Source organism: Marmota monax, unplaced genomic scaffold, assembly GCF_021218885.2.
Source record: "Marmota monax isolate L192 unplaced genomic scaffold, Marmota_monax_Labrador192_F-V1.1 WCK01_AAM20220418_F8-fsc00002, whole genome shotgun sequence".
In the NCBI taxonomy this organism is placed as follows: Eukaryota; Metazoa; Chordata; class Mammalia; order Rodentia; family Sciuridae; genus Marmota; species Marmota monax.
The window spans coordinates 44564090-44585676 of record NW_026693571.1 but is presented as its reverse complement, the minus strand read 5'-3'; the positions used below and the strand labels follow the sequence as shown (position 1 = coordinate 44585676).

General features: G+C 44.9%; 1 protein-coding gene across 7 annotated transcripts in view; it reads right to left on the bottom strand.

Moving 5' to 3' along the window:
- Znf827 (zinc finger protein 827) overlaps positions 1–21587 on the bottom strand; it is a 168100-nt gene that overhangs the window by 82866 nt on the left and 63647 nt on the right. The window lies entirely within an intron of this gene.

Below are 21587 nucleotides of genomic sequence, written 5' to 3'. Positions count from 1 at the left end.
TTCTTCCCCCTATTTTTAAAGCTGGGATCAATTTTTTCTCTCTCTCTTTGAAGGCACCTAAATTAATAAAGGGTAAATAAGGTGAATTCAATGGAGGGAGATATTTATACCTTGCTGGAAGCTAGTAATCCTCAAGAACACCCAGGAAGTTAATTGCAGCCCAAGGATTAACACCCAGAAGAACAGCAATCTCACAGGTTATAATAACAGTTCAATTTACTGACAGCTCTTCCTTTGGGTGTGCCTACTAGATTTTTCATCTTTAATCTAAAACACACATTTGCTTTGAAAGGTCTGAGAATGGGCTGGGGATGTGGCTCAAGCAGTAGCGCGCTCGCCTGGCATGCGTGCGGCCCGGGTTCGATCCTCAGCACCACATACAAACAAAGATGTTGTGTCCGCCGAGAACTAAAATAAATAAATAAATAAATAAATAAATAAAAAGAAAGGTCTGAGAATATGTTCACATGTTCCTTAGAAGGGATGGTAGGACATTTTTGAAACAAGGTGGGACAATCAGTGCAGACATTAATTTGGGCCACTTTAAAATCCAATCAACAGTTACTAGTAACTACTGTGTATATAACATTCTAGAAAATTAAAAAAAAAAAAAGGAGACTAAGACAGGTAGATAAAAGATAGATAGATGACCAACATCTATCTATAGGCATCTATCTATGAATAGTGGCCCTAAAAAGATGCCTATGTCCAAATCCTAGGAACCTAGGAATGTAATATTATTTGAAAAAAAACTTTTTTGTAGATGTGACTAAGTTAAGGATTTCAAGATAATATTGTCCACGAGGACCCTAAATCCAATGACAAACATCTTACTGGAGACCAAAGAGGACAAGATACAGATACTGTGGAAAAGCCCAGAGTTATGTAACAACAATCCATGGAGAGTCTGCAGCCCCCAAAGGCTGAAGACATAGGGAGAATTCTTTTGTGTTGGGTATGACCTGCCCAACTAACTCCTTGGCAGGCCTCTGGCTCCCAGAATCATGACAAGCTACCACCCTGTGGACATCTTTGGACAATAAGCCCAGGATGATTGACAGGGCAATAAGACGGTCCGTGGTACAGTCAGGAGAGGCGAAAGGGAGACCTCTCGTTGGTGAGCTCCCTGTCAGAGATACTGCTTTCCCGCCAAGCATGGCCCTGATGAATACCTGTATAATTTATTGACGGGCAGTGAAGAAGAAGAGCATTTTTAATTAAATGATTAAAATTAATATGGTACCATCAATGAGGTCTTATTTAAGAAGCGGGCTAACTGTCCTTCCCCGCCCTCTCCTGACATGTTCCAACATGTTCCTCAGGAAAAACTGCTGGTTTCTTGTCAGCATCTAAACTGCAGGCAACTGGGATATTCAATTTAGACCCTCTCCCCTTCCCTAATTCCTACCAAGCTGTTTATTCCCTGCAGGTCTGTGAAGTAGCCCATAAAACGCAAGTTCACTGACTGAGTTGTGAGAAGGAGGAGGAGGAGGAGGAGGGTGAGGAGGAGGAAGAGGAGGTCAGAGGAGGAGGGGGAAGAGGAGGAAGGAGAGGATGGTGGAGGGGGGAAGGAGGGGAGGAGGGACAGGTGGGGGAAGGAGAGGAAGGAGGGAGGGCATTCCAGGTCCCGTGCTCAGCCCCTCTGCCTTTACTTGCAGCCCACCTCTTTCCTAACCGACTGACTTTGGTGATGGCCATCCCACCCACTCAGGAAAGCAATCACAACACGCCTTTCCTTCTTCATGTTCCCTCAAAGTACTTAATATTTGTAAAAATAAATTTAAAATAAACAGTGGGGTCAGTGTCACAGGTACACAGTGATACCTAGGCACCCTGCACTGGCCAGTCATTCTGAAGTGGAAGGCCAACACAAAGAGACACCAGCCCAAACACAAAGGCACTCATTGAGTTATCAAAAAAACAAACAAAAACAAACAAACAAACAAACAAAAAAACATAAAACAAAAATTCAACAGCATAAAGCTAGAAAGAAGCTCCATTATTTATCTTCTCCCCCAACCCTGTCTCCTCAGCTTTGACCCTGGATTAAAAACTACCTGGCTATTTGCAGCACTGACTTTAATAAAATTAGTTGTTAAAATGTACTTGGGATCATTTCAAGTATGATTTGCATGGAAGTGTTTCTGCCCTTTCTTATGACAACTCTTGACCTTTCGAAAAAGCACAAAACACTGATCACTGATAAAAACCTTTAGCATCCTTAATCTCCCTGATGGATTCCAGACTTGGAGAAGGGTTTTCAAACTAACATCTCAATGGATGAGTAAGACATATTACAATCAATATTTTTGTAGCCCTTTCTGTTCCCTGCACGATTGCCAAGTGCTTCCTTGTCTTTTATGGAAAAAAAAAATTTAGGAGTTCTCCATCTTGGCACTATCACCATTTGGGGGCAGGATTTTTGTTGTGTGGGGCTGTGCTGGGTATTTCAGAATGTTTGGCCATATCCCTGGTCTCTACCACCAAATACCAGTAGCACCAGCCTCTGGTATTAACAATCAAAAGTGACTCCAGACATTGCCAAATTTTCTTGGGGAGAGGGGAAGGGCAGAATCACTCTGGTTGAAAACCACTGCTCCGAGCTTTTGCCACAGTCTATTTTTCCTTCCAAAAAAAAAAAAAAAAAGTTAAAATTGCATCCAAGGCAAAAAAGAAAGGTCCCTGGGCAGGTTGACCCAGGAGCACAGGTGACAGGTGACTGCTCCATACCCCATGGGGTCCCCAGGACCCCCTTTTATTCATCTTCCCCACTCTCAAGGGACAAGTCTATACACCTGGATTTACCTCTTTTCCTGACACACACAATAGGACTAGTTTTAGACTCTTTTAAAAATAAAAGGTTAAATATTCATTTTATTCCGAGTGACCTTTACATTAATATTCCAAGAAAGAAATCAGTACATAAAACAGAGATGAGGGATAAAGTGTGAGGAGCAGGTGATGCTTGGAGTCGGGGCTGTGCATGATTATCTATCACGACACTTATTTTGTATTTTTGAATTTCCTAAGATAAATACCGGACAACAAAGTCCAGTCTCTGACACTAGTGTGGAATGATATTTGCTGCAATGTCTAATAGCATTTTTAGGGTGGGCTTGTCCAGTGGATAAATCCTAGTCCAACTCAGCTGGGCAACAGGAAGGGGAAAGGCAATTACAGTGTCTTTTTTGCCTTCATAAACCAACACATAAGAGGCAGCCAGCTATGCCTTATTTCACCCATCAGCTACTCGGTCATTTGACAGCCTGTCTTTAAGGTGGACCATGTCCTCAGTGTGGCAGACAGTGTGGACTTAAGCAAGACACAGTTCTTGCCCTCAAGGTGTTGACATCTAGATGTTTGGTGAGGGGAGGATAAACATCCCTTTGATACAAGGAAAGTTATAACACAGGGTGTGGGACAGCAGCCAGAGCCCACAGGGGGGACTGTACTCTCCCAGGGCTGTTTGGGAACATCCTGTCGTCTGATTTGCCTGAGGGCCAATGTGCAGAGGTGGAGCTACAGCTTGAGCAGGCAGCACTCTAGAGTAACACAGCTACTCCATGTCTGTCCTTCAGAGGGCTGGGCTCTTCTCCTGTCGCTGGGCACCATCTCAGGCGGGCCCATAACTTGGCAATTCTTCCTGAACACCAAGACTTAAAGCTCCTTTAGACAGAAAAATGGTTTGATTTAGAAGCCAAAATGCTCAGTCCCATGTGATGTGGCACAGTTGGACCTTCCTTGGAAAGCTGGGGGGGGGGCGTGGCTGGCCCTCCCCGTCACACTGGCTTCTCTCCCACACACCTGTTCTCTTCATCAGGGACAGATGAGGCAGGCAGAGAGGGGGTCGTGGGTCTTCTAGCCCTGGGGGCCAGCAGCTGTTTCTCTCCTGGGACTTGCCCATGGGGTCTTCTGCCAAGGAGGGCCTTTCACTTAGAGGTGGTCTTTCTGACTTCCGGTCAGCTCTCTTTCTGAGGTTCAACACCCTCTAGCCTGAGGCCACTCAGTTTCTCCACAGCCTCTCCCAGACCTGTTTCCATCTCCCTTTGTGCTCAGTCCCATGGACTGATTCTCTCCACAGCCCCATGGGGCAGCATTTGAGACAAAACCCACACCAGCCATCCTGTGGGACTCTGGCCTACCACTGGGCCGTGGGAGACGGTTACCTCTTATTTGATCAAAGAGGAAAAGTTGAGGCCTAACCCAGCATCATGGCGGCTCTTGCTGTCCCCTGAACCAGCTGGCCAGCCCACTTCTGCCCTCTAGACTTGCCAGCAGATGTCAGACATCAGGCCACTGTGCTCCCTGACTGAGGGAAACACAGGATGTACCTCCCAGATGGTGTCCCTGAAGCCATGCTCTTTAATCTTGGGTAGGACTGGGTTCCCCTTCCCCATGTCCTCTGCCCTGTCCAGTTCTCTCCAGAGGAATCTTCAAAATCCCTCTCACTCTGATCTTCAATAACCTCTCATTTTGATATTTTCAATCGGGTCAGGAGGGACAAGTTCTGTTTTAATCATGGTGAAATATATGTAACATAAAATTAACCATTTTAACTAATTTTAAACATACATTTCTGCTGCAGTCTGGCTGGGCACAAAATAACAGAGCCGCCACAAAGCCTTGTAGGTTCAAACAGCAACTCTTTATTCCCGAACTCTCACCGGCACTCTACACACACTTCCCGGGAATATACTCCCTCCACCGCGCTCCAATTCCTGGAACCCTCTCAATGAACTCAATGGGAACTCCAAAGTAGATTAGGGCAGCAGGATCCACCCTAATCCAGGAGCCGCCCTATTCCTGGAACAGGGTCACCTTTCAACCATTCCCACTAGCAAAATGCCAGGTGTCATTCCATCATTCTGACTAAACTGTGGCTCTCAACATGGGGAAATCAACGGGAACTCTATGGGCGCCAAGGCAGCAGGAGCCGCCCTATTGCCAGACAGCAGGGGTCCATATGCAACTGAATACACAGCCTGTTTCAATCCAGCATCATCTTAATGGCTTGCTGGCGTCACCTCTCAACCACTCCTTCTGGTAATATGCCAGGTGCCATTCCAACTCGGCTGTGGCTCTCAACACATTTCAGTGGCACTAAGTTCAGTCACATGGTTGGGCCACCATCACACCCATCCATTTCCCACACTCCCTCATATTCCCCAACTGAGACCCTGCATCCATTACATGATAAATCCTATTCCCCTCCCCAGCTCAGGCTTCCTATGTGCTACCTACCCAGTTCCAACTTTGTCTCAATGCCAAGAGTTTAATATTTAGTTTTCTTCTTTTAATTCCTCGTGCTCTAACCTTGGTGGCGAAGTCAAATCTTCTGTTAAACATACAGCTTAACAAAGAGTGTTGGATTACATTCCAGAGAAATAAGACTGGAGAGGTTGATAGGGGCAGAATATGGAATCTCAGGTGCTGGGTTTGGAAGTTGGTACCAAATGAGAAATAGGCAAGAAGCCATCTGCAAGGGGCAGTGGGCAGTGGCACTTTAAAGGACAGGGAGAAAGGGAAAGGGGACACTTGAGTTTAGTGTAAAGATTCAAGCAAGGGGCCAGGCATGGTGGTGCACACCTGTAATCCCATCAACTTGGGAGAATGAGGCAGGAGGATCATAAGTTCAAAGCCAGCCTCAGCAACTTAGCAAAGCACTTAGCAACTCAGCAAGACCCTGTCTCTAAATAAAATGCAAAAAAGGGCTGGGGATGTGGCCCAGTGGCTGAGTGCCCCTGAGTTCAATCCCTGGTACCCTCTTCCCCCCAAAAAAACATTCAAGCAAGGAATGAGACTTTTAAAAATTCGACACTGTTTAAGCCTCTAAGATCTGGAGTAAGGAAAATAGAAAAGATGGGCTGGGGAGAAATACAGAGGAGGCCCCGCAGTTCTGCTGTGCCCAGGAAGTGGGGGCTGGGATGGTTTACGGGCAGGCGGAGCAGAGCGTTCGTGACATGGAGATCCAAAGCTGTCTGTGCTCACTGGACCGGGTGAGGTCATCAGGGAGAGGGGGCAGAGAGCAGTAGAGGGAGGAACTGTTACTATCTTCAAGAGGAGGAAAGAAGCCAGGAGAGAGGGCAGGGAGTGGTGAGCAAGGTGCAGTAGCCAGGAAGCCCAGAGAGAAGCAGGACTCAGAGGCACCTCCGTGGGCCCCTGCTCCCTGCTCTCCTGCCCTTGTCCCTGTACCTGAAAAACCAGCCTCTACCTCAGAGCAAAGCCTGTCCAAGGAAGGGACATGACCTTTGTCCTTGGAAAAACCCACAGAGCACTCCTAGGCACATTCCCACTCTGCTAAGTTGTTTATCTACAAATAACAGGAGAGATCTGCTGCGCCAGGTGTCCCTGACTCAGTCAGGCTAGGTGGGGATCCATAGCAGCCCCCTAGCAGCCACCAATCAGCATGAGACAGGGAAATACCTGGGATGCCAGATGACCCTCCCAGTAGTTTATGGTGGTTGATAACATGTTGGGAAACCATGTAGTTCAGCATGAACACCCCTCTTGGCTTAAACCAATCAGTTCAAATGAATACCCCTTTTGTACTGACCAATCACCCCTCCCCAACTTGGTCCCGCCAGTGAATGTGCTAATCATGTTTTAGAGTTGTTATTTGATTTTCCCCGCGGTGTGTGATGATTTGCTAAGAGAGGCTATGATGTATGTGAAGTCCCTGCCTTCCCCAAAGAGTGTATAAAAATGCTGCAAACCCTGGGCTCGGGGCCTCTCAGCGTCACCAGTTGCTGTGTGTGCGCGCGGAGGACCGAGCTAGCTCGCAATAAACACTTCTTTGCTGCTAAAATCGATTGGGTCTCTGTATGGTCTTTTGGGGGTCCCGAATTCGAGCATAACATACCCACACAGTTGTTCCTGCTGTCCTATCAAAAGCCCAGCCTCCCCTCCTGCATCACGTCTCAGCATCCTCCGTGCACCTTTCAGCTCCTGCAATCCTGAGATACTCCAGCTGCGGGCTTTCTTTCCTTTATGTGCTCTGGACGTTTTAAACACTCTGATAAAATCCTACTCAGCTTTCAAACTTCGATCTAGATGTCCCCTCTGTGAGCGGCCTTCCTGTATCCTCCTGGAGTGGCAGTCTCTCTCTCTCTCTCTCTCTCCTCTATTCCCCATCTAGACCCGCAAATACTGTGCCGCCTACAGTGCGACGACAGTCTTTTGTAGACACAGGTCCCCTCTGGACTGAACACCTTCCACCCTCACGAGTTAGCACAAGGTCACGCACTTGGGCATGCTTCATGTGCGTTTTCTGCACATATCACTTAAGGCAGGGCACATAGTAGGTGCACAAGATTATTCTCCCTTCCCTGGTTCCGCCATCTGCCATAGACACACATGCTACCAACTTAACACAAATCATCAAAGTGCAGAAGCACAGGCAAAGGCACGAAAATCAACAATACAGACTGACCATTCCTTCCCTGGACTGTATATGATCTGATCCAAAAGTGGTATTTTATTTATTTATTGGTACCGGTGATGGAACCCAGGGCTGGTTAACCACTGAGCCACATCCCCAGATATTTTTTATTTTGAGACAGAGTCTCACTAAGTTGCTTAGAATCTCACTAAATTGCTGAGGCTGGCTTGGAACTTGCGATCCTCCTGCCTCAGCCTCCCAAGCCACTTGGGATTACGGGTACATGCCACCATGCCCAGCTTCCAGAAGTAGTATTTTAGAAAAAGAAGCTTCAAGGGCCTCTGGAAGCAACACCAACTATGCCATGCTGAAACTATTCCTTTTCTAGGATGATATCCCTCTCAATCAGATTAATTAAAAGTCTTGAATCTCCAGCTTGTCAGCCTCCAAGACACACAGGTCTTGGTGGGGCATAAAACATCTTCCACATGTGAAACTGGGCTCCGGAAGGTTTGGGTTTGATTATTACTGAATGCTCTGTGAACAACCATGCAGGCCAAAAGGACGGAGCAAAGTGAAACGAATGACCAGGAGCCAGAAGTGAGATTACACGGTCACGGTCCCCTTGCGGCATCTGATAATGGTGAGCTGGCTTCACCCTCTGCCGAGCCTGTCTGCCCTTGCCCAAGTCAAAGTGGAATGAACAGTTGGGCTGGGTTTTCTTGACTGTAAGGAGAACCATTAAGCCCAGAGCTACGGGAGCCAAGGTCAAGGGTGGAGGTAGCAGTGGCAATGTTACTCCACAGAAGTCTGAGGTTGTCTGGCTTTTCCTTTCAGAGAGAGGTCAGGTGGGAGTGCTGCGAGGGACCCGGCGAACTGAGAGGCTCATGGTGAGAACTGAGAACTGGAGGCTCAGGCACTGAAGGTTATTCTCCCAATTCCATTCTGTTTGTTTGGAACCTGGCCCCGTCCCTCCTGGGCAGAGGCTACAACATAACAGAAGCACAGGTGTGTAGGGACCAGTCACAGCTTCTTTCAAGTGTTACGTTAGTCTTGCTTCTCCTCCAGGGGAGTTACATGCTAACTCCCACTTTTCTCTATTCCGAGTCCCTTGGTTTGTTCTCACAAGGGCCAGAGAACAGGGGTCCTCAGTGGGGAAAGTTCCCCATCCTGCTCTGAAGAATGACAGTGAGGTACAGGCCTTGCCACAGGTGCTGGCATCCCAAGACAGGCAGCACAGAGTCTAGTCAGAGCCCTGCTTTCCCTGCTGAGCATACGGGTCACCTGTTCCTGGGGAAAGAGACCCGAAACTCCACGTAAGGAAACAGTGGACGGGGCAGACTTCTCTCTGGCTCTCCCCAAATACAGGAGAACTTTCTAGAATGGTTGATTCCCACAGAAGATCACAAAATGACCTCTAGTATACACACACTTCCTACACATTTCACCCAGGACAGTGCAGGAGTCACTGAGCAAACCATGAGGCCAAGCCAAGGTCTTGAGAAAAGGGATCAAAGATCTGTGTCCAATTAAATCATTAATTAACCCATTAATTAATTGGAAAACTACCCTTTTTCAAGTTGTGACACTATCATCATGGTAACATAAATATTAAGAATTTTATTTAAAATGATAGGACTAGATCCTTCCCCCCAACAAATACATTTTTTCCCACATTTTTATTGGTGCATTACAATTGTACATAATGGTGGGAGACATCATTACCCATTTGTACATGCACATAATTTAATATATATAATTTGGCCCATATCATTCCCCAGTATTTCCCCTTCCCCCACATATTTAGTTCCTAAGACCATTTCAAGCATATTTTATCAGAATTGACTTCTGAATTTGATCATCAAAATCATATATTAGGGTTCCCTCCCCCCAGTATCAATATGCAATTAACAAGTGTCTTAAGAATCAGCTACGCCCATTAGAATTCACAGCTAAGTACATGGAGGTGACGAGGGGATCAAAGTGGAATCAATTTTTTAAAAACACACAAGGTGCACCGGGTGTTCTGTTTTATGGATCGTTCTGAATCTGCAAGGAACAACTGTGCCTTAAGAAGCCAAGCTCGAACTTTAAAGGTAATACAGCTGATAGCTCTCCTTCGGGTAAAAGAAACATGCCTTCTCCTCCAGATCAAAACACTTGCGATTTTACTCTATGTCAATTTTTAAAGCAGTCTTTGTATCCCTTAGCTACACCAACCAGCCATCAGTGCAACAGGTCTAAGGGCCTTGGTGAACTCAGGGGGGTGTTTCCAAATGTTTTCACACTGGCTTCAAAACCGGGGCTGCTGGTGTGGTACGGGTTTTGGACTTTATTCTGGTGATCACAAATCAGAAAGCGTTCATCAAGTCTAACAAATTCTCCACTTGATTTCACTTTTGTCCAGAGAAAAATTAAGAATTAAAATCTTCTATTCCCTTGGGGCTTGGGGAGATGAACTTGCCAAGCTAGCAGGTGATGAGGGGTGGCCCACTTGCTCTGAGCTCTCGGTTACACAGAAATTTATCTTGTTTTCCCTTGTTTAACGATTCCACTAGAAATGGGCTAAAGCGGGGTAGTTAAACTCTACATATGCCATTGGTAACATTCCAAATGATCTCATTTTAAAAAATTAACCTATTTTTCATCTAATATCTAGAATATACTTTTATTGTCTCACATTAAAAGGGGGGAAAAATCCACCCCCTACAAGGAGAAAGGGTCAATTAAAATATTGGCTCTAACCTTAAAGCTATTTAACATTATTATCCTTTGCCATTTAATAAATCTAAGCCCTGTCTACCCTCATCTGTTGTGATTAAAAGACCTTTACATATCCAGGATGCGATTGTGTGCATGCCTCTGTGTGTGTGTGTGTGTGTGTGTGTGTGTAGGTTTAAACAAAATTCCTCAAGATTCAGCAGAATTCTTGCCACCGTAAGAATATCACCAAAACGTGGACTGCCCACCGCCCCCCTGCATAGGCATAAATAGTTAAGGGAAGGACAGAGGGATTCTTTAATGCCCACAGGGAGGAAGGAGCAAGTGTAGTTTTATTTCAATGACTGAGAATTTCACCAAACTTTAATGTATTACTGAAAAATTTTAGACAAACTTTCATGTATTTTCCACTTCCAAGTAGTTTAAAAGCTTTAGTATACACAAACATTTTAAAACATGCTTTTCTAGTTGGACACGGTGGCACACACCTGTAATCCCAGCAGATTGGGAGGCTGAGGCTGGAGGAAGGCAAGTTCAAAACCAGCCTCAGCAAAAGTGAGGTGCTAAGCAACTCAGCGAGACCCTGACTCTAAATAAAATACAAAATAGGGCTGGGGATGTGGCTCAGTGGTTGAGGGCCCCTGAGTTCAATCCCCAGGACTCGCCCCAGAAAATGCTTTTCTTGGGTGAAACTACATATTACTAATACATACTAGTATACAACAAGCTACTATTACTAAAATACATAATAATGAGTCACGTCACAAGGACACCTCTGCTGAGAGCCCTGCCTGTTCCAGTCCTGTTAGTGTTTGCAGCAGGCAGGGGAGGGCTGGTGGGCAAAGTACAGGGGTCAGCAAAGACACAAACAACCTTGGAAAATAGTAGGAGTTCAATAAAAAGTTCAGCAAATGAGTAAGTGACACACGGTAGTTCCCTCTTCTCTATGGCTTTGCTTTTGCAGGTCTCACTTTTTAAAGTCTCAGTTCCCGTCAGTCTACAGAAGAAGGGTGAGTACCACACACAAGATATTTTGAGAAAACAGTCACATTCACTTAACTTTTATTACAGCGTATTGTTTTAGCTGCTCTATCTTGTGATTATTGTCTTTTATCTCTTACTATGTGTAAATCACACACCGGACTTAACCATAAGTATGTATGTATGTGTAGGATATGAAACATAACATATATAGGTCTCGGTACTGTCCATGGTTTCGGGCTTCCACGGGGGTCCTGTCCGTAGATAGTGGGGACAACTGTAAAACACAAAAGGAGGAGGGCCATAAAAACACTTGGGAAGAGAGGATGGGAGTAGAAGGATGCTAGTGGTCAGGGTTCACTGAAACCCCAATAAAGCCTTACACACTTTTGCCGAAAACTAAAGTACTAATAGCCAACAACAAATAGGCCCTTGTTTTTAATGGAACACCACGTGAGGGCCATGATGGGAAGGGAGTCCCTGAACTGCGGTAGAGCCTCCTGATGGGAGGTGACGTTCCCTCTGGGCTCTCAATTCCCCATGGTTCTTGGAGACAAAGTGCATGGACATCTGTTGAGAGCCACAGCCAAAGGGGCCCCAGCAAACAAGATATGAACATCCACAATGGCAATGTGCCATCTGGCAGAGTCCCTGGGCTTTTCTTTTCTATTCTTTTTAAATCTTCACCATGATGGTTCCATTGTGATATATTCAACAACTCCTCCTTAAAAAGCCATGGGCTACATTTTTGTATTGTATCAACGTATGCCCTGACTGCTCTTGATTTTACTGGGATGCCTCCTTCCTCTAACAATTTACTTAACACTCTTTCAGTTTGTTTTTTACTAATTTCTGATCCCGTATTTCTACTATAATACAACCCAACAAGATGATGCCAAACAAAACCGAGACAGAATGAAATAAAAAGGGAACAACAAAAAGTCATTATAGCCTTTCTATCCTCCTGACATGGGCATCCGTCCTTTCTCCCTATCTGTTCCTCAGACGTAAATAGTTTTTCCTCAGATGTGAGCGGTTTTTCTTCCGTCTCACTCATCTCCAGGGACAGGCAACTTAAAACAAAAGTGAAGCAAAATAAAAGAGGAATCTTAAAATGGCTACCCATCCTCTCGCCCTGCCCTCAGGGGCGAGCAGTTTCACTTACCCTCAGTCGCTTCCCTGTACGGGCCACCAAATGCCGCAGTCTGGCTGGGCACAATCAGGAGCCACTTGTCAAAAGAAACTAACTTTATTTTTAGAACCACACACGCCAAACAAAACAGCCTCTCAGGAAAAACCCTCAGAGCCTCAACTGCCACCACCGGCTTTCCACAAGCCTCTCTCTCCCACCCTAGCTTCTCTCCACCTCCCACAATCCTCCTGCTCTTGAGGCCGATTGGCTGGGTCACGTGGGCGGAGCCAAAAAAGTCCCCCAGTGAGCAGCTCCGTGGTCTGAAAGGGCAGGGAAACAGTCCAATGAGCATCACCGCAGAGGAGCCAATCAGCTAGATGTTGCTGGGGCCGAGGAGCCAATCAGCTAGATGTTGCTGGGGCCGCTGTGAGCCAATCATCAGCCAGCAGCTGGAAGTTTGCTGGCAGCTGGAAGTTTGCTGGGGCCCCTTTGGCTGTGGCTCTCAACAGACATCCTCATACTGTATTTTGGCCGTTTCAACCTTCTCTTCTCAAATGCTTTTTAAATCAAAGCTTTGCATTAGTAGGGTACATGACTCATTTTGACTTCCCTTCCTCTCTCTGGTTGCCGTGTCCTCTCCAGTGCAGGTGCTGAAGAGCAGGGAACAGTCAACTAGACAGTAGCCGGGGAGCGGAGGTGACACTTTTCTTGGATAACTTGGCCTGATAATCAAACCCTGGCTGTCACACACAAGACCTGACACTTGGGCTCTGGGGGCCTCCAGGAAGGCTGGAAGAAGTTTATTATAGGAAAAATGCTTTTAGGAAAAACTTCTTAAAACAGAAATAAGGAAACTATTTTAAACAGGAAGCGATAAACAGGGTGCAAGGGCTGGGCACATAGCTGGGCGGGGGATGCGGGTCGAGCACTTGCCTAGCGTGTATGAAACCCTGGCTTTCAATCCTACTGTTGCAAGATAAAACAAACGAGACAAAACAAAAACCAAAGTGCAAAACGCAGTGGGGTTAGCATGAGAAATTGAAGGGAAGCAGCCATCTGTCCTGATGAAGTGGTCCTCCTTGTCCCAGGTTTCCTTTATTTCCCTTAGTTCTTCAAAACAACAAAAAAAGTGCTTAAAAAAAAAAAGCCATTATCTACAGATTACCCACGATGTTGGCTAATCAGCCCTGAAGGCCAAGTAAAGATTTTTTACCAGTCTTTGAAGGCACAGATAGAGGCAAGATGATTTCACTGTCAGAGAGTCCCATGAGTCAGCGCAGCTTCACTTTTAGTCCTCAATAGTTGTCTGGCTCTGCTGAGGGCCTCTCGCCCTCCTGGATAGAGGGGCTGTTGGTTAGCTTTGGCCACATGCATGTGGACCACAGAAACCTCTGTCAGGATGTCCCTGAATGGAGTTTCTGGTAGACAAAAACAGGGCAGGCGTGTGTATAGGTTTAGGGCAGGGGTGGGTCTAAGGGGACAGGATGTAAGGAAACCGATTCCCAACTTCATCTTTAAACAGTGGCCCTCACCACCTGATTCTGTACCTAAGATAAAACACGACAGGCCATTCACAGACTCCTCCGTCACCTCCCCCACTTCTCCAGCTGTGGAGATAAGCCCTACCAACATATGGCAAGCCACAGGAAACCAGGAAACGCGCTTGGATCCAGCTGCTATCCCATATTTAGAAACCAGGAAGTAAATCAATTCACAGCACAAAGTCGGGGTGGTTTAAATGTGGGGAAAACATCCACATGTGTGGAGTAACTAGGGGAATTATTAAGAGGGAAGGCAAAAATCCCTTCAGAGAGAATATCATAGGTCCTCCCAGTTTGATCAAGAGAAAACATCTTGAAATCATTTGTCTTCCTGTAAGAACAATGGAAGTCATAAGAGAATTCTCTTCAGGTAGGTTTTCCATTCTTGGGTCAATAGGGATGCTCCCTGCCCAATGGAAACGGGTCCCGTCACTCTTCCTCTATGATTACCTTCCAGCACCTGTTTGCCCCTAGCAGCTCCTACAAGCCACCTAGTAGGGCCCCTGCCCAGGGGATGACTTGGCCTCGTGGCAGCAGACAGGCTACTTAGCCATGAGGATTCCCCTCTCCAGAGATGGGTCGGATACCAGCATGTACCCAGATGGGCACCGCATCCGGGGGGGTTTAATTATGCATGCTAATGCTCCCCTTCCTAGACAGGAATAAGTTAAAGGTGAAAGGTTAATATGGCGATGAGAAGAAACACCACTGCAGAATGAGAATTTTCTAGTTATCTCATTGAGAAAAATAATAGTCCCCTCTGCCTCACAACGGCATCACTGTGGTAGCATACAGCCAAAAGGGCTGCAGGGAGGAGCCACAAAACTAGACTTACCAGAGCAGGGTAAGGCCCAGGGCTCCCACCTGGAAGGGAAATTTGTCCTCTGTGAAAAAGTGAACAGAGTGTTCACTGACACTCAAATATGTGCATCCACACTGTACCTGGATCTCATGGAAAACATGGAGCTGCCTCTCAGAGTCGTGGTGCTCAGACAGTATTTGCTAAGGGCTTGTGTGTAAACGCTTTGTGCCCCAGTGTGTTGGAGATCATTTATACCAAAGACAGAAAACAATGTTGGAATACAGGAGGAGGGCACTCTGCACCCTTCCTGCAAACGCAGCTCCTGCGGGGTCATGCTCAATATTCCGCAGGAAGATCTGGAGCCCCTCCACCTCACCCCACCCCACATCTCCTGCCCTGCAGCCCTGCCCCATCCCTGCTGCATCCAAACCCCACCCTGTCCCAGTCCGGAGGCAGCCAAACAGAAAAGCAATCTAAGATGAAGGCGCAGCCTAGGAAATTCCTTGCAGAGTTCTTGCCTGGTTTCAGGGAATACAAGCCAATACAAATTTTTGTGGCTCTATTAACATATGCAGCTATGCAACAAGGAAATGATAATAAAACAAGAGCCCTTTTGAGTCTGGTCTTTCTGAATCCCAGGCCTCAGTACGGAGAGGCAGAGGGAGCTGATTAAGAAAGCATGACGGGTGGCCAGGGGGGTGAGCGGAGAAAGAGGAAAACGGAGGTGCAGGGGTGCTGGTCCTGGGGTGTGAGCTCCAACAGGAGGCAGGGGGCACGAATGCCATTCAGGTGTATGGGTCCAAGAGCTTGTACTGTGCAGGGAGTTGCAAAATAACACAGGAGTGCTTACTGGCCAGACTGAGGTGAGGAGGCCTGTTGGAAGCAAGTCCCCACTTCACCAGGAAAGGACAGCCTCCCAGGGCTGCCTGCAGCCACTTCTTATTCCACTCTGCTTAAATGCAGGGGACAATGATGCCACCATGCATCCTCTGAGCTGGACAAGACCCAGACCTTCAAGAAAAGACATCTCGGAGTATAGGAACAGGTCAAATTTGTATCTTATTAAAGTGATAATTTTGGCGCTCCAAATATCTCCAATTCTCATTGAACTTTCAATTGCTTAAAAAAAAAAGTTTGATTCCTTTAGATTTTTCTTCTCCCAGTTATGGATTTTATTTATGTGTTTATATCTGTATGTGTATGTATGTATGTATATACACGTATACATACATCTATACATACACACACACACACACACACACACACACACACACACGAGTTGCTCAGGATATATATGGCAATCAGGAAAGTGATCCCACTACTCATAATAAGCCATTTCTGGTCACATATTATAAATCATTTAAAAAGCTGATATGCAAACAGTCATGGCCATCCGCTAAAGTATGGAACGCTATAATAAATACAGAAATCTGAGGGGTCAACTCCACCATGAAGGTGTTATTCAATAAGTTAGGATTCACCGACTTAATACCTCTGAAAATTAAATAGTGCTGTGCTAATATAAGAAGGCTTTCCTTTTAATATAAAACAAATCTATATTTTTACTTAATTTTAGAATTATGGAAAAATGTGATGTTGCTCATAAGCCACAAAAGAGAAGTAAATTGGATTACAACAAAATTTTAAACTTTCGTTCTGGAAAGAATACCATCAAGAAAGTGAAAGAAACAACCAGCAGAATGAGAGAAAATACTTGCAATCTGATAAGGAACTTATGTCCAGAATATAAAAGACAAGCAACTCATGTCAAGAATAAAAAGACAAGCAACCCAATTAAAATGTGAGAAAAGAACTGAATAGACACTTCCTCAAAGAAGATATAAAACACCAAGTGCAAGAAGATATGTTAAATGTCATTAGTCATCAGGGAAACGTAAATCAAATCACAGTGAAACCCTAAGTCACACGACTTCCATGGTTATGATAAAAAAGACCAACAGCAGCAAGATTTGGTAAGGATGTAGAGAAGTCAAACCCTCAGATGTTGCTAGAAGGGTTGTCAAGGGTACAGTTTCTTTGAGAAGACCAGACTGCCTGTTCCACAAGTTAAGCACAAGAGTTTCCACTTGAGCCAGCAAGCCCACAGAATTAAAGACATAACAAAAGCGCAACAGAATTAAAGACAGCAAAAGCTTACCTGAAAACTCGTACATGACTGTTGATAACAGCAAAGGTCAGAAAACAAACCACATATCTTCATCAACAGTGGAATGAATGAAGAAAATATGGTATGTCCATACAGTGGGATATCATTCAGCCATGAAAAGGAATAAGAATTGATACATGGGACCACAGAGATGAACCTTGGAAACATGCTAAGCGAGAGAACCAGACGTCAAAGACCACAGAAGTTTTCCTTCATAGGAAATGTCCAGAATCAACAAATCTACGGAAACAGATGGTAGGTGGGTGGTTGCTTGAGTTGGGGTGGAGGTGGGAGAAATAGAGAGGGACACTTAACTGGGATGGGTGGCCAAGAAAAATATTCTGGAATTAGATGTGATGATGATTGCATAACTCTGTGAATATACTAAATATCACCCACCCACCCCGAGACGAGCAAATTTTACGATATATGAATGAATTACATTTCAATACAGGTATCTTTACTTTTTTATTGTATTTTTTAATTTAAAATTTTTTTTTAGGGGGAGTACTGGGAATTGAACACAGGGAAGCTTTACCACTGAGCCACATCCCCAACCCTTTTCACCATTTATTCTGAGACAGGGTCTCACTAAGCTTCCTAGGGCCTCGCTAAGTTCCTGAGGCTGGCCTCAAACTTGCAACCCCCATGCCTCAGTCTCCTGGGATTACAGGTATGCACCATGCACCACCATGCCCAGCCTCAAGAAAGGTGTTTTTAAAAATGGGATGATGTTAAAAAAAAAAAAAAATCAGTGTAGAAATTGCCTCTGAACTATATAAAACTTTAGTTAATAAATTTCTCCAAGTGCACAAAAAGGCAAAATGAAATAAAAGTACTTTTCAACTTCAAACTGATGAGACTAGGCCATTTTGTCATTTTTTTTGCTGTGGAAAAATCCAAATATCTGACAATGTGATGAATAGAAGATATTAATTTAAAAAATGAACAAAATACTTTTCTACGGATGCTTCTAAAAATTACCGTTTTACACAGACTCGCTGACATGGCTACTGGGACACTGCAGGAGTCAACTCTGCTTCCAGCCTTAAGTAAACAGAGTCACAAAGAACCAGGTGAAACTCCTCTATGAGGTTTGATGAGGGCAAACTGTGTGATGGCACCAAAATAAAACTGAAGTCACACTGTGCTGTAGTTTGGATCTTAAATATCCCCTAAAGCCCCACATTAAAGGCATGTTCCCCAAAGCAGCACTGTGGAGAGGTGGCCTAACCTTTAAGAGGCGGGGCTTAGTGGGAGGTCTTCAGGTCATTTGTGCCCTCGAAAGGGATTGTGGGCCTTGGGTTCTTCCTCTTCCTCTCTTTTGCTCCCTGGGCTTGGGGTGAAAGTTTTGCTCTGTCAAATGCTCCTGCCATGAGGTGCTGCCTTGTCACAGGCCCAGAGCAATGGGGCCAACCCATCATGGCCTGGAAACTACAAGCCCAAATAAGCTTTTTTTCTTTATAAGTTGATTATCTCAGGCATTTGTTATAGTGATGGAAGGCTGACCAACACACATGACTTAAAAATGTTTGTTAGATTATGATTTTCCAAAGTAGAATATAGAATAGAATGATGAATAGTTTTTAACCCTAAGAAATAGTTGAGCTAAATTTATCTAAAAAAAAAAAAAAATTGGGGTGGGGGGAGAGTACCAGAGATTGAACTTGGGACATTCGACCACTGAGTCACATCTCCAGCCCTATTTTGTATTTTATTTAGAGACAGGGTCTCACTGAGTTGCTTAGTGCCTTGCCATTGCTGAGGCTGGCTATGAACTCATGATCCTCCTGTCTCAGCCTCCTGAAGCTGCTGGGATTACAGGCGTGTGCCACCACGCCAGGCCTCTAAAAATTCGAGAAAAGAAACGTCTTCAACGCAGTCTTTGATTATGTTTGGAAAGGGGTAGAGACGGGGCAGGTTTTTCTCTGAAAGAATCCCACATCACCTAGGAATAACCATGAAATTTAAGCAAAGAAAAAACATGAACCAAGTCGTATGATCGGAGGCTTACAACCAACACTATCTTGATTTATTAGGTACATGTGCCCTTCTCAAAAAAGGTTCCCAGATACCATCATTTCATAATAAATTAAAAAGACTCTCCACTGAAGAAAGACGATTCTTTTTCAAAAGGAAAAGGGTCATTTAACACAGCTTTGTTCTCTGTCAACTTCAACCTAAAGCATTCTTTTCAGATGGATAAAACTTATTTCCCCAGCCATGTCTCAGCACTAAAACCTTCGCTATCGGAATCACTTGTCAGGCTTGTCAAAACGCAGAATGGGGGGCCTCCATTCACACAACTTCAGCTACGTCCAGAGTAAGGCTCAAGAATGTCCCTACCTCTACCCCACCCGACGACGGTTCCATCGGCCTAACACACACTAGCAGCTTAGAGAGTCCGGAATGGCTAGGCCAGGTCCTGACTGGGTAGGTTGCATGGAGACTCTACCAGAAAGGAAAGCCAAACAGCACCCACAGGCCTCAACAGTTGCGTTCAGCATTGAAATGAGAGCCATTACCACCACCTGATCCTAGAAGTTTTGTGATTCATACATAAAATGGTGACAACTTCCAGTTTCATATCCCTCCCGCTGCTGCTCACCCCAAGATTCATTTACAGGCTTTCCTCTCTCTCTTCTCAATATTACGGGGCCACCACGACCCAGCCGTACTTACCCAATATGGACCCTATATACTGGACCCCATCTGAGAGAGCCAAGGCAATCGGCTATAATTTGGAATTGGGACTTAGAATTTCTGTTTGGCTGCTCTTTGGAGCAAGAGGTAAACTCCGAAGCTGCTGACAATGACTACTTTCACCATGTGGAAAGAGTAAGAGTAAAGGCCATCTGTATGACCAGAGAGAAGCAGGGAGGAGGTGACAAATGAGGGCTTCCTGAGTTCCATAGGGCCTTCCAGTCCCTGGCCTCCGTGGAGGACCAAGGCTGCATCCTAGAGCCCCTGGGATCCATACATCAATCTCTTAAATTCTTCTTTCTTGACTAAACCACCTGAAAAGAATTTCTGATATTGATAACCACAGGGGCCTTAATTAAAACTGTTCATAAAGTCAATTTGGGGGTGTTTCTCCTCTCTACATCAACATACCTTGAAGATTAAACTCACCTTAAAGCTTTATCCTACTCAAATTTACCTGTGTATTAGTCAGCTTTCCATTGCTACAACAAAATACCTGAAGCTGTGGGTACTTTATAAGGAAAAGAGGTTTAGATAGCTAACAGTGTGGGAGGTTCAAGGGCATGGTGCCAGCACTGGCTCAGCTCTGGTAAAGACCTCAAGGGAAATAGCATCGTGGCAGGAGTGTGTGAGAGAAGGAAAAAAAATTACATGGTGAGGCAGGAAGCCAGAGAGAAACCAGAGAAGGGCCAAGCTTTCTCTTCTATAACAACCTCTCTTGACAACTAACCAGCTTCCCATGAGAACTACGTCACTCCCTTTCAAGAGCACGCCTCCAATGACCCAAATACTTCCCACTGTAAGTTCCCATGATTTCTTAACATCGCCACACTGAGAACCAAGCTTTCAACACACACGTGTCTCTGGGGGACACACTCAAACCATAGAAACTTAATGCCTCATAGTGAAAACTCTACCTTGTGTAGGTGACACCATGAACCCTACATCACTATATATTTTAAACCCAGGGCCTGCTTGGATTCCTATACAGGAGGCAATTATAATTTACATTCCTTTCCAGAATCAGGCAGGGATAAATGAATATAATCTGGAAATGAATAAAAATCCATTTGGTGTGCACAGAAATAAGAACACCAATAAATTTGTCTCAAATTAAGGTCTAACATGAAATTTTATTTACCATGTTAGAGAAAATTAGATGCTTAATTTTTCATTAAAGTTTCTGAATAACTCCAGGCTTTCTACCTCTTATTTGTAATGGAATTCTTATTTTTAAATGGCAATCTTATCTGCTACCTGTAGGCTTGCCCAACTGTACCTGGTATGTTGTACACATGCATTCCCATGGAAACACGTGACTCCCCAAAGGGGCCATTTCTTTATCTCTTTTCATCTAGCTACTTCTCTTAACGCACAAGAAAGTGGATAAGAGGTTGTGTCCGTTTCAGCATTACATCACAACTGTGATCACACACATGACATAAGTTTGCAATGTGACCAGGTGTTGCAAAATCAGAACTTAAATGTGCCTTGAATAGCTCACACTGTGTAGTGTTCTATATCTCCGGTACTGAACCTTGGAGCTTAAGATCTTGGCCTCCTTAAAGGGAGACTGCTGGGAATTATCTCTGGCAATCACCCGCTGGTGATTTTGGCTGCCTTGGGTCACATAAAAACAGGTAGTCACAGGCGTCCAGTGGTTTCCTCGGGGTGGGTTGCTTTCTTTATGGTAATCAATTTACTGGGCCCAGCTGTCAGGCACTCAACTTCTCAATTAACAACTGGAAGTAGAACTTGAACCACAGGAAGGAAGAAAACTCAGATTTTCCCAAACACACAGTTAATGAAAAAGTGAGCCTTGTCTCCAACTCATCTGTGTTTTTCCTGTAGAACATAAATGTCAATTTGGAAAACCACGTACCGACAGAGGTTTCTCTCCATAGAAAGGTCTCCCATGACATTTGACTGGGCCACGTGCCAGGTAACCATCTTTATGGAGTTAACAGAAGTTAATTTAAAACTGGACATGGAGCAGCCCAAGTTGTTGACTAGTTTCTTCTTATTGATTCGATGGAGAGACTGAAACCGTTTAAACCATAGGGCACAGCTTCTAGTCTAACAGAGAAGAAAAATCCTTTTGTTTCGCCTTTTAGAAATTCCTTGGGTCAAAAGTGAAACATGGTCCCATGCGTTACCCTTGC